General features: G+C 43.8%; 1 long non-coding RNA gene across 1 annotated transcript in view; it reads right to left on the bottom strand.

Annotated features, from left to right (window-relative positions):
- The window catches only part of LOC149459180 (uncharacterized), a 33,662-nt gene extending 27,317 nt beyond the window's left edge, over nt 1-6,345 (bottom strand). The window contains exon 1 of the long non-coding RNA XR_016313316.1: nt 6,208-6,345. This is a non-coding gene — a long non-coding RNA (uncharacterized LOC149459180). The remainder of the gene's footprint in view (nt 1-6,207) is intronic.
- Nucleotides 6,346-13,051: the final 6,706 nt, after the last annotated feature.

Consider the following 13,051-nt stretch of genomic DNA (forward strand, 5'->3'; position numbering starts at 1 on the left):
AAAGGGGCGGAGCAACTTTGAGCAGCTAGGAGGCGGAGCTGAGGAGCGTGAAAAAGAAATGGGTGTGATCTGTTCTGTAGTGTTTACATCGGTTGCTAGGAGACTGGCGCTGTGCTTGGAGCAGCTGCCTGCACGGTGCTGATGGTGATGGGATCAGTCCATGTAAGTGTAAGGGGTTACTCCGATGGGATCAGTCCATGTAAGCGTAAGGGGGCACTCCAATGGGAACAGTCAATGTAAAGGGGCACTCCGATGGGATCAGTGCATGTAAGGGGACACTCCGATGGGAACAGTACATGTAAGGGGGGCACTCCGATGGGATCAGTGCATGTAAGGGGACACTCCGATGGGAACAGTCCATGTAAGGGGGGCACTCCGATGGGATCAGTGCATGTAAGGGGACGCTCCGATGGGAACAGTCCATGTAAAGGGGCACTCCGATGGGATCAGTGCATGTAAGGGGACACTCTGATGGGAACAGTCCATGTAATGGGGCACTCCGATGGGAACAGTCCATGTAAAGGGGGCACTCCGATGGGAACAGTCCATGTAAAGGGGGCACTCCGATGGGAACAGTCCATGTAAGGGGGCACTCCGATGAGAACAGTCCATGCAAAGGAGCAAACCGATGGGAACAATGCATGTAAGGGGGCACTCCGATGGGATGAGTCCATGTAAAAAGGCACTTCAATCGGAACAGTCCATGTAAGGGGTAGAGGCGGCTTCATGTCGGTCAATCAGATAACAAATGGCTGAGGGTCCGGCAGTCTGTGTTCTTTATCAGAAGGGTCACCTCTATGCTGCAGCTTCAAAGCAGGGAGCCGGCCTCTGCAGATTGCCAGTGACCTCCGACCCCCAGGTCCCATTAAGGGAACCTGCCTACAATACAGCCGCCATTACTAGGTGGTCCCGGATGTAATAGAAAGGTCAAATTGTGGAGGATTGTATGAGCACAGCACACATTGTCAGATCAGATTGGTGGAGATCGCTCTTCAATCATGTCTGACTTTCGCCCCACACCATGATGGTCACATGATTGCTTGGGTGGGCGCTAACGATGGTGGATCCTCATACAACTCACTGTTTATGTCTTACAGAGCCCCTCCCCCATACTGGGAATCTGATTGGACGTGAAGTACCGTCAGCCTCATGGTGGAAGAGCCGTGAGCCGCCAACATGGACACCAAATGCGTAAAGGTGGCGGAACGATGTCGGCAAGTGAAGGGCGAGGGGACGGACATGAAGTATCAGATGATGGGTGCAGTGAGCAGCAGGCGCTGTCAGTACTTCATCCAGAAGACAGGTAGGTGGGTGAGGATGGGAGCAAAGGGGTCCTCACTGGGGGAAGGAATGGTGTGTCACCCATATACAGAGAGGGCTCAAAATACTCATGTATGAGCTGGAAGTGGCAGGAGATCAGTGCTGGTAGTATCCATCACAGACAACACTGACCCATCCTCCCATCCCTGCGATCCCCACATACTGACCCATCCCTGCGATCCCCACATACTGACCTATCCCTGCAATCCCCACATACTGACCTATCCCTGCAATCCCCACATACTGACCCATCCTCCCATCCACCACATACTGACCCATCCCTGCAATCCCCACATACTGACCCATCCCTGCAATCCCCACATACTGACCCATCCCTGCAATCCCCACATACTGACCCATCCCTGCAATCCCCGCATGCTGACCAATCCCTGCAATCCCCACATACTGACCCTTCCCTGCAATCCCTACATACTGACCTATCCCTGCAATCCCAGCACCAACCCTCCTCACCAACCCAACACTGCCTCACCCATCCACCACATACTGACCCATCCCTGCAGTCCCCACATACTGACCCATCCCTGCGATCCCCACATACTGACCCATCCCTGCGATCCCCACATACTGACCCATCCCTGCGATCCCCACATACCGACCCATCCCTGCGATCCCCACATACCGACCCATCCCTGCGATCCCCACATACCGACCCATCCCTGCGATCCCCACATACCGACCCTTCCCTGCGATCCCCACATACCGACCCATCCCTGCGATCCCCACATACCGACCCTTCCCTGCGATCCCCACATACCGACCCATCCCTGCGATCCCCACATACCGACCCATCCCTGCGATCCCCACATACCGACCCATCCCTGCGATCCCCACATACCGACCCATCCTTGCGATCCCCACATACCGACCCATCCCTGCGATCCCCACATACCGACCCTTCCCTGCGATCCCCACATACCGACCCATCCCTACGATCCCCAGATACCGACCCTTCTCTGCGATCCCCACATACCGACCCATCCCTGCGATCCCCACATACCGACCCATCCCTGCGATCCCCACATACCGACCCATCCCTGCGATCCCCACATACCGACCCATCCCTGCAATCCCCACATACCGACCCATCCCTGCAGTCCCCACATACCGACCCATCCCTGCAATGCCCACATACCGACCCTTCCTTGCAATCCCCACATACCGACCCATCCCTGCAATCCCCACATACCGACCCATCCCTGCAGTCCCCACATACCGACCCATCCCTGCAGTCCCCACATACCGACCCATCCCTGCAATCCTCACATACCGACCCATCCCTGCAATCCCCACGTACCGACCCATCCCTGCAATCCCCACATACCGACCCATCCCGGCAGTCCCCACATACTGACCCATCCCTGCAGTCCCAGCATCGACCCTCCGCACAGTAGTGTATTTTACTTTTTTGCTGCCCTAGGCAAGACTAAAATTGAGCACCCCCTATCTACATTTATCTCTCCCCTTGCTGTTTAAGATCCACCTCTTCAGTACAGGAGCATGATGGAGGGCAGTGTGACATGGCAGGGGGGGTCATGGGACAGGAGAGGGTCAGCATGATGGGGGGCAGCAGGACAGGAAGGGGGCAGCAGGAGAGGAGGGGGGCAGCAGGAAGGGGGAGTAGGCCATCGAGACAGGTAGGAGGGTAGCAGGACAAGAGGGAGGCATCATGACAGGGGGAGGGCAGCATGATGGGGGGTAGCATGATGGGTGGGGAGACAGGTGGGGGCAGAGGGACAGGAGAAGTGCAGTGGGACAGGAGGAGGAGCACAGAGGGACAGGTGGGGGGCATGGAACAGGATCGGGGCAGCGGGACAGGAGGAGCGCAGAGGGACAGGTGAGTGGCAGTGGGACAGGAGGAGCACAGAGGGACAGGTGGGGGGCAGCATGACGGGGGCATGGGACAGGATCGGGGCAGCGCGACAGGAGGAGCGCAGAGGGACAGGTGAGGGGCAGTGGGACAGGAGGAGCTCAGAGGGAAAGGTGAGTGGCAGTGGGACAGGAGGAGCTCAGAGGGACAGGTGGGGGGCAGCGTGACAGGGGGCATGGGACAGGATCGGGGCAGCGGGACAGGAGGAGCGCAGAGGGACAGGTGGGGGGCAGTGGGGACAGATGGGGGGTAGTGGGACAATGTGGGGGGACAGGAGGGGGGAAGTGGAACAGGTGTGGGAAAGGGTGACAGGAGGGGGCAGCGTGACAGGGGGCAGTGTGACGTAGAGGGGGCAATGGTACGGGGGAGGGAAGTGGGACAGGTAGGGGGCTGTGTGTCGGGGGGACAGGAGTGGGGAAGCACCAGTCCTCCAAGCTCTTACCTGTCCTGCAGGGGCTCCTCCAGACAGTGTCAGGATCACTCCAGGAGGGACGCTTGTGTCCCATATCCCTCAGGATCTCCGGCGGCGGCTGCAAATGAGTGGGGGGCTCCTACACCCTGACCTCGTTCTTTTCTTTTTCCTCCTCCGCTGGCACCTTCTGGCCATCCTGCCCATCCCAGCGCACACTGACAGTGGGCCCCGCCCTCACGCGCTCCGAGCGCACACCAGGGATCCGCCCACCACTCTTCTCTCCTCTGCAGCCGGTCCCTTAGCCCGGGTAACTCTCCTTGTGTGTCGGCTTGGCTGTACACTCATCCATGGCAGCACTGTTGCTGACACACACAGTGTCCCTTCTGCTTGGGGGGTGTGCCGCCCCCCTGTAAACTGCCACCCTAGACAAACGCCTTGTTTGCCTCATTGGAGATACACCCCTGCCTCCTCACCACCCCCCAACACTAACACAGTCCCATCCCTGCAACCAAAATCAGAACAATAACCCTCCTGGAGCCTTGTTTGCCAGGAAATTCCCTCGTAGACATTCCTCACCAGAACACGTAACCTGTATGCATAGCCAAAACGTTTTTTTCTGTTCTTGGTTAAGTGGGAAGGATCGGCGCCCCTGTTGTGTTTTATTGGGTTTTTTTTCCCACCTGGGAGAGTCTCTATTTTTCTTATAAATACAATGTGAATATGATATCAAACCAAAAAAACCTTAAACCCACTCTAATTCCTAATTAGAAGAAACCTTCAACCCCTGAAAGTTTAAAACCAAATAAATTATTCCAAAAAAGAATCTTCCCTCTTTCAACAAATTTTCCACCTATATTAAAACACCAAAACCTCCCCTTATCAGTGATAGTCAAATAAGCAAACTAACAAAAAACATAAAGTTCAGTGTCTCGGTAGTCAATAAAAAAGTGTAGAACTTGAAAATTTTCTTGCAATGTTGATTGTGTCCAATGACTTTTGTGAAAAACCTCAAAATTAAAGAAACCCAAAATAGTGCATTAACATAACACAAACAAAGAAGAAGAAAAAAAAAAAAATTCACACACACACACACACACACACATATATATATATATATATATATATATATATATATATACACACACATACACACACAGATATATATATATATCAAAAAAATGTGCAACACTAAGTGAGACAAAAAACAGTGAAACACTTGTGAAACAATCTGAAAAAAATTATTCCCAGCAACACTCGTGCTCAAGAAAATATATAATCCTGAAGTGATACACTCAGTGAGAATCCTAACCCACACGTGACACTTCTAGTGAGTAAGGAAAATATACCCTTACCAACAGTAGGAAAAACCAGCGCCTTTATAATACAACTTGTAGAAATCCTCCCAAAGAACTTTCTCCTCCTCTCCTCCTTCACTTGTTATTGGAGTAACAATGTAATGCCATCCTCAATCACAAGCCTTGATCACAGATTTACCAGGCTCCAATGTAATGGAAAATGACCATGGTGTGACTCCGCATATATTCAAAATAGTATCACTTTAACCCCTTCACGCCTAAGGGTAAAACAAATCTAAATGCCTAAGCACAATTCTGCAACGTTGACGTGTTAGTAAAACCGTACATATCGTCACAACTACTTTGTACATCCAGGTGGATTATACCTTGTTTTTTTCAGGACAAATTGGGCTTTCATTTGGTGGTAAATGGTCATGGATAGCTCCTAATTTTTTTTTATTATTAAAGGAAAACTGGGCCAAAATAGTAAAAAAAATCATTTTTTTAAATTTAACTGTGTGTTTCTTGTTACGACCATAACCTACCACCAAAGAACAACTCAAAATACATTCCCCAGTTCTTGACGATCGCAGCGATACCATATATGTGTATGTTATTTGTTGTTTATACCCGTAGTACAGTCCAGAAACAACAGTGCGCATTTTGTTTTTGTCTTTTTTTTTTATATAAAACACACTGTCACTGACATTGACATTAACACTAACTGACACTGATACCAATTTTTTTTTTAAATCCTGACCTTTGACCCTGACCTTTGCCCTTGACCCTGACCTTTGACCCTGACCTTTGACCCTGACCTTGACCCAAACACTAACCCTGGTACTGAACTAGATCAAACCTTGATCTAGGTATTTTTCTTTATTTTTTCTTTTATTTTTTAATATTTATTTATCTTTTTTTTTTTTTTTACAAACTTTTTTTTCTCTCTCTGTGTCAGGAGTTCGAGAGATACAATGTATCTCTCTTCTCCATTCATAGAGAGAGAGAAAACAAGGGGGCCGGGCTGCACAGTGATTGATCACTGTGATAGCCAATCAGAGGCTATCACAGCGATCACGTGACCCGGAATCGGGAGTCCCGGGTCCCGATCGTTAGAACGGGACCCGGGGCTCTCAGTGACACCGCGGTCTTGGTGCTGGGAGCGTGCCGAGCGGCGCGCTCCCAGCACAAAGATAGGTACGCAAATATGCGGCCCCACGGAAAAAAGCCCAGGTCCGTGAGGCCGCATATTTGTGTTACGTCGGCGTCAAGGGGTTAATGAATCTGCTTACATTTGAAGGTTAATTTGAAATGCGATTTTGAGACAAACCCCACTTTCTGGGGATTACCAGGCAGTTCCCACACGAGGTGTACAGTGATTCCCACAACAAAGATGGCCGCCGTGACACTTCCGGTTCCTGCTCCTTGCGTTTGACCTCACTTCCTGTTGACGCGTTTCGTCATATCCGGGACTTAGTCATAAGAGATAGGGACGTCCGGACACCTGGCTGCAATATATAATGCTCCTCAATTTGTTGACGATACTCCGATCGCCATATTGGAACAGGGAAACATCGCCCTTACTAAACCAAACAGCGGGATCTTAGACTCACAGGAAATGTCCTCCCTGTGCAATCGGAACACGGTACCTTAAACAGCCACATCCAACATAACATTCATATCACATAACCCAAATCCAGAAAAGTGCATTAATATATATCCTAACTGGTGAATCATGATTTCTCACTAAATACAAACATTAATTAAAAACATAATTAAAAACATTATTTTATTCACTAAATACCCCATACTGCATGTATGTCCTAACAGAAATCTCATCTAATATAATAAGCTACATTAAGACTAGTATCTCTACTCCCTAATCCCCCTACTGGTCATGATTAATATTACCATCTTATTTAAAATACAAATTCAAATAAATTCCACATATAATTATAATCACTTATAAAATATTATTTCTTATTACCCTAAAAAACTAGAAAAATATTAAAATTAAATAACAAAAATCAAATTAGATTAAAATTAAAGTAAAAAAAACTTTCTCTTTTTATTAGAAATTAGAAATAAAACAATTTAGGTCTAAATCCACATTTAATCCTCTGGGTCTAAGTGTTCTTAACTGGAATATCCAGAATGTTTCATTTTGTGATAAAATTTTAATTTTATCACTACCTCTCCAATGGGCTTCTATAGAATCAATTCCACAGAATTTCAGGGTCCGCGGATCGCAGTTATGGACATCCCTGAAATGTCTGGAAAAGCAGTGATCTTTCTTACCTTTTCTAATATTATTAACATGTTCGCTCAATCTTTTATGAAGGGGTCTTGACGTTCTGCCCACATACTGTAAGTGGCACGAACATTCTAATAAATATGTAAGAAATGCCGAATTACACGAAATACATTTTTTTATTTCAAAACTCTTTCCAGTATTTTGTGAAGTAAATTCTGTTAAAGATCTACTATTAATACCTGTTGTTTTACATATGGAGCATTTCTTACAAGGGTAAAATCCTTTAAGATTAAACATATTCATCTTCTTTTTCATTGGGAGAGAAATAACATTTTTCACTAAAATATCCCTTAAATTGTTTGTTCTCCTATAAATAAACGTAGGTTTTTCTGGTATTGACTGGCCCAAAATCCTGTCCTTTTTGATAACTGGCCAGTGTTTATTAAAAATAGATTCTATCTCTTTGTATTGGCAATTATATCTAGATATAAACGCATAATCCAACCTCTTATTTTTCTCTTTTATTTGTTTTGGTTGATATCTGACTTTTTGATCTCCAATATAATTCTTACTAATTTTAAACCTAATTTTTTCTAACTTAATGGGGTCATACCCTTTCTGGACAAACCTGTCTTTAATTAACTCTGTTTGTTCTATATATTCCTTCAATCTAGAACAATTACGCATAATTCTAACGAATTGACTTTTGGGTATACCATTTATCCAAATAGGGTGGTGACAACTATTAGTCGGTATAAAGCCATTTCTATCTGTTTCCTTGAAATATGTTTTAGTAAAAAGAGAATCATTTTCTTTAAAAATATTAAGATCTAAAAAATTAATAGACATAAAATCAACAGTAAACGAAAAACCTAAATTATATTCATTATTCTCTAAAAATAAGAGGAACTCTTTCAGTGATTCTAGGGAACCTTCCCACATAACCAAGATATCATCAATGTAACGTTTCCACAATATGAGTTCCTTCCTTCTATTTTTAAAAATGTCCTTCTCCTCCCATTTTGCTAAAAATATATTAGCAAGGCTTTGCGCCCATTGCAACCCCTTTTTTTTGTACAAAGAAGTCTCCATTATACCAAAAATAATTCTTATCTAAACAAAATTCAAGTAACTGGATAATAAACTTTCTCTGCTTAATGTGAAGATCAGAGAAGTTTTTCAAAGCCCATTTAATGGCTTTAATGCCATCATTATGTTTAATATTCGTATATAAAGCATTAACATCAATTGTAACTAGCAGAGTCTCCTTAGTAATTCTCATATTATTCACTATATTAATGACATCACTGCTATCTTTTAAATATGAAGGCATTTTTCTCACTATCGGCTGTACATAAAAATCAATATATTCACCCGTTCTTGAATATAAAGACCCAATCCCATTAATTATAGGTCTACCCGGGGGATTGGTCAAATTTTTATGAATTTTGGGTAAATAGTAAATAATTGGCGTTTTACAATGATTGGGAATCAAGTATCTCCCTTCTTTTTCTGATAAAATACCATCTTTTTCTGCTTCCTTCACTAGATTATGGAGCGTTTTTTTGTACAGTTTTACTGGATTATTTTTAATTTTCATATATGTTTCCTGATCATTTAACATATGTTCCATTTCTTTTTCATATGCAGATCTGTCTAAAACAACCACCCCCCCCTTATCTGCATGTCTGATAACAATATTTTTCTTTTCTTTCAGGGATTTTAGTCCTAATTGAAAAGCTTGATCTTCCTGATATTTTTTCCTTTCCATCTCTGTTAAATCATCAATGACCATATTTTTAAAGGCCTCTATATAATGATTCTTATTATTAGTAGGATTAAATGTTGAATAATTTCTAAGTCCACTATGTGCGTAAATATCACTAGGGCTATTTTTATTTGCATTTTTATTAGGACCCGGTAATGAGGCAAAATATTTTTTAATATTTAATTTTCTCATATATTTGTTAATATCTACATAGATACCAAATTTATCCAATTTTGCCTTCGGTGCAAATTTTAGACCTTTATCTCTATTTTTCTTGATGGCTGTTGTCACTGAAGCAGAACATTATGAGAAATGTAAAATTGTAAAGCTGTTCCCAGAAAAGGAATAGAGAAGTCCTCCAATGCAGACATTTGTTCTACTCTATCCAAAAGTGAAAACGATTTGGCTATAGATACAGTTAACTCCATTTAATCCCTCATTATATGTCACTTACTGTTACCAGGACATAGAAGGTGAATCTCCCCAGGGGGAACACAGATCGCAATAACAATTTCATAGGGAATCTAACCCATGACTTGCTTCCATTGTGAGGATCTTTTAAGAGATCAATAGGAAGGATTTTCCCAACAAAGCTTGAATGATGATCCACCAGGCCAGAGAAAACCTGGTGTTTGGTGACAGGTGCATCAGTTTGTCCCGAGATTGAACCGATTTGTCCCAGGATGAACTAACAAAAGAAAAGAGAAATCATTTTCCTAATGACACCAGTGTAATGGAAATTATTTTTGACTCCAATTTAAGGCTCGTTCACACTTGACTGTTTTACCAACGCTTGCCAAATGCCCCTATAGCGTTTGGCATGTGTTGGTCCGGCGTTTGTGGAGCGTTTTTTAACGCTCGGAAAATGCCGCATGCGCGGTTTAGCGGAGGTTGCTAGGTGTTTTCCGAGCATTAAAAATGCCCCACAAACGCCTATAATGAAGTTTGAATGGTATTACCGCTCCGCAAACACCCCGCAACCGCACCACAAACGCCATTCGCGCGTTTGCGGAGTGGCACCATAGACTAGAATAGGAGGCTTCAACGCCTCCTGACTCGACCAGAGGCGTCTGTTTTGCCTCGATGCTAATGCTCCCGTTAGAACAGCACCATGTGCTGCAATGTGCAGAATTGTCAAAGGCGTTTGGGAAGCGGTAAAAACGCTTCCCAAACGCCTCTCTTCTGCCTGCACACAACGCTAGTGTGAACGTAGCCTTACTGGCAATTTTTCCACTGACATCCACGTATGTGAAAAATATTACCAAAGGGATGCTCACATAAGGGGAATTATTTTCCCACTGACACCAATGTAATTATTTTTTTTTTTGCACACTGTCACTGGTATGTTGGTGGGGAATAGTGTTCCCATTGACACCAGTATAAAGGGCATTATTTTACAATCTTTACCAATTTAAAGTAGCAGTAAACTTGTTATATACACGCACGCATGCACGCACACGCACACACGTGTTAAAGGGAGTTCTTCATTGCTGTGCTGTCAGTGTGTGGTGATTTCATGTGGTCTTCCTTCCAATGTGAGGTTTCCCATCCACACCAAATAAACCCCTTCCCACCGGCTGTACACTTATGTAGCAACACACTGACACCAGTGAAACAGGAATTATTTTTCCATCTACAGCAACTTGAGAGCATTATATTCCCAGTGACATAGATGTAAGTCAAATGTACAAGCAGGCATTATATTTTAACCGACATCAATGTATGAGGAATTATTTTCCCACTGACATCAATGTTAGGCACATTGGGGAGATCCAGATTGCCTTTAAAACATCTGCACATAATTAAGGAAAGCCTTGCTCGTAAAGTTCCAAAACATGCAACAGACTTGGGTAGTTCCTATTTTGGGAATTTTCAAATGTAAGAATTACTGACAGTTTGTAGATAACGTATCAGGAGGTAATTAATACCACCTCCAATTTGGTGCACAGAGACAGGCCAGACCATGTTTGCGCTGCAAAGCTGTTGTGGATGTTACGCTTCCTCCTTAGGGCTTGCTGGTTGCTAGAATGCTGGAGGCTGCTGCTATCCTAGCAACCAAGGATGCATCTCTGGCTCCATTCAGCTGACAACCAGGAGATTCTCCAGGTGACAGCTGATTGTAAATGAAGGGGCTAAGAATGCCGGCTGATGTAATAAACCAAATATAGCTATGGCACTTTTTGAACAATGACATCAGTCAGCATCCCCAGCACCCCAACCCTTTGTTTACATTCAATTGTAGGCTGGGGAACATTCCAATCATCAGCTGAATGGGGCGAGGGATGCGTAATTATTTGCTAAGGCACTGCCTACTGCACACCTAACAGCATCTTACCAACCAATGGCACTGTGCGGCTCAGGAGCTAAGTATGAACTGAGGACAGGGTGTCCGCAGTTTGTACACTGTGGCCTCATTGCTGCACCCCTCATCATGCCTCTATGTGACACATTGTTGTGCCTGTTTATTACGTTTACAAAAATGGCAACTGTCCCATTTTATAGCTAGTTTTAGAAGATAAGTTCACCTTTAAAAAAATAAATAAATAAATAATACATGTACATCTTTTTGTAGGTAAGAAAATGTGCATTTATTAGAAAGCATCGCTCCTGCAATCAGCAGATCGCGGGTGCTATGCAGGACTTCTGCAGACTTGTCAGTGTATGTGTGCTTTTACTCCGTACGGGCAAGCAGATACACACTGACGGGAAGAGACAACGAACTATCACAGTGCTCAACAGTGCTGTGGTAATTCACTGAGGACTACAAGCCGAGAGTGTCGTTTCCCATTAACAGAATTCTGTGACTGAATGACACTGCCGGGCGGGTGAGCAATAGGTATCCCGTGCCTATTATGTGGTATAGGTATCCTAATTAAGGAAGCTGCTTACACCAAAAAACGTGTATCTCCTCTCAACTGAAGGATCAACAGTTATTAAAGCTAAAATCAGTGCTACCCATAAATCAGCATAATTAACAATGTGTCTCATTAATAAAATCATACAAGTTAGGCCTCGTTCACACTATACGTGCAGAAAAACTGATGGAAAAGATTTCACTCGCAGAGCACAAGTTTACATCTGTTTTCATACGCATATCAGTGAGTTTTATACAGGGAATAGGGCACATAGAGAACTATTGTTTTCTTTGTACCCTTGCAGAACGTATGCAGAAAAACTCAGAAAGGTATATAGAAAAAAATGGCACGAACAAGGCCTTAGGTTCTATGACTATTCGTAACAATGTAACATGACAATATAAATACATGCAATAAAGGAAAAAAATAAATTAAGATTAAAATGATAAAAAAACTTAAAAATATATATATTAATAATATATTTTTTAATTATTATTTTTATTTTCATTTTTAGTAATTTTTTTCTATTTTTTTTCTTTATTGCATTTATTCACATTGTTACATTACAGTTTTACAAATAGTCACAGAACTTTATTGTTACATGATTTTATAAATGAGACACATTGTTAATTATGTTCATTTATGGGTGGTGCTGCACTTGCTTAATTTTGGGGATTTGCTGTTTTTGCCGCCCTTCGTCAGACCCCTGGTCACACTTTTTTCTGGTCTGCCTATATGAAATCTTAGGAGTCTTTTAGTTGAATCCCATGGTCAAAAATGAAACTGCCCAGAGACAATACATTCTTTCTCCAGTTTTGACATTTGTAACCAAAAGATGACAAGCCTGCCCACCACGACAAGGTAGACTCTTTCAGGGCAGGACCTACACTAAACTACACTACGCTAACCTACTCCATGCTAGTCATCGTATTCTTAGTGTTAGATGCCTGATTGTAATAAGCCTCATCCTAGAACCTGCCATCTTCCTCTCCAGACTTGTTTACTAAGATCTACATAAGAACAACCCTTTTCATTCACAAAACAGAGAACAGACTTGACATGGTTGTTGCTGTTATCTTATGGTGGGTGATGCAGTGGTCAGCAATGATCACCTGTAATGTCCCGACACATTTCCCCTTCTTTAATCAATGCAGAGCTCTCTTCCACATAGATGCCTTCAGTCTGAAAGGTCTAAAGCGATTTAATTGTAGTGAAGTTTGTTCACAGAGAACTGCCTTTGTCGCCCTCCTCATCCTACC

Source organism: Staurois parvus, unplaced genomic scaffold (genome assembly GCF_062004578.1).
Source record: "Staurois parvus isolate SC_StPar_1 unplaced genomic scaffold, SC_StPar_1.0 ptg000270l, whole genome shotgun sequence".
NCBI lineage: Eukaryota > Metazoa > Chordata > Amphibia > Anura > Ranidae > Staurois > Staurois parvus.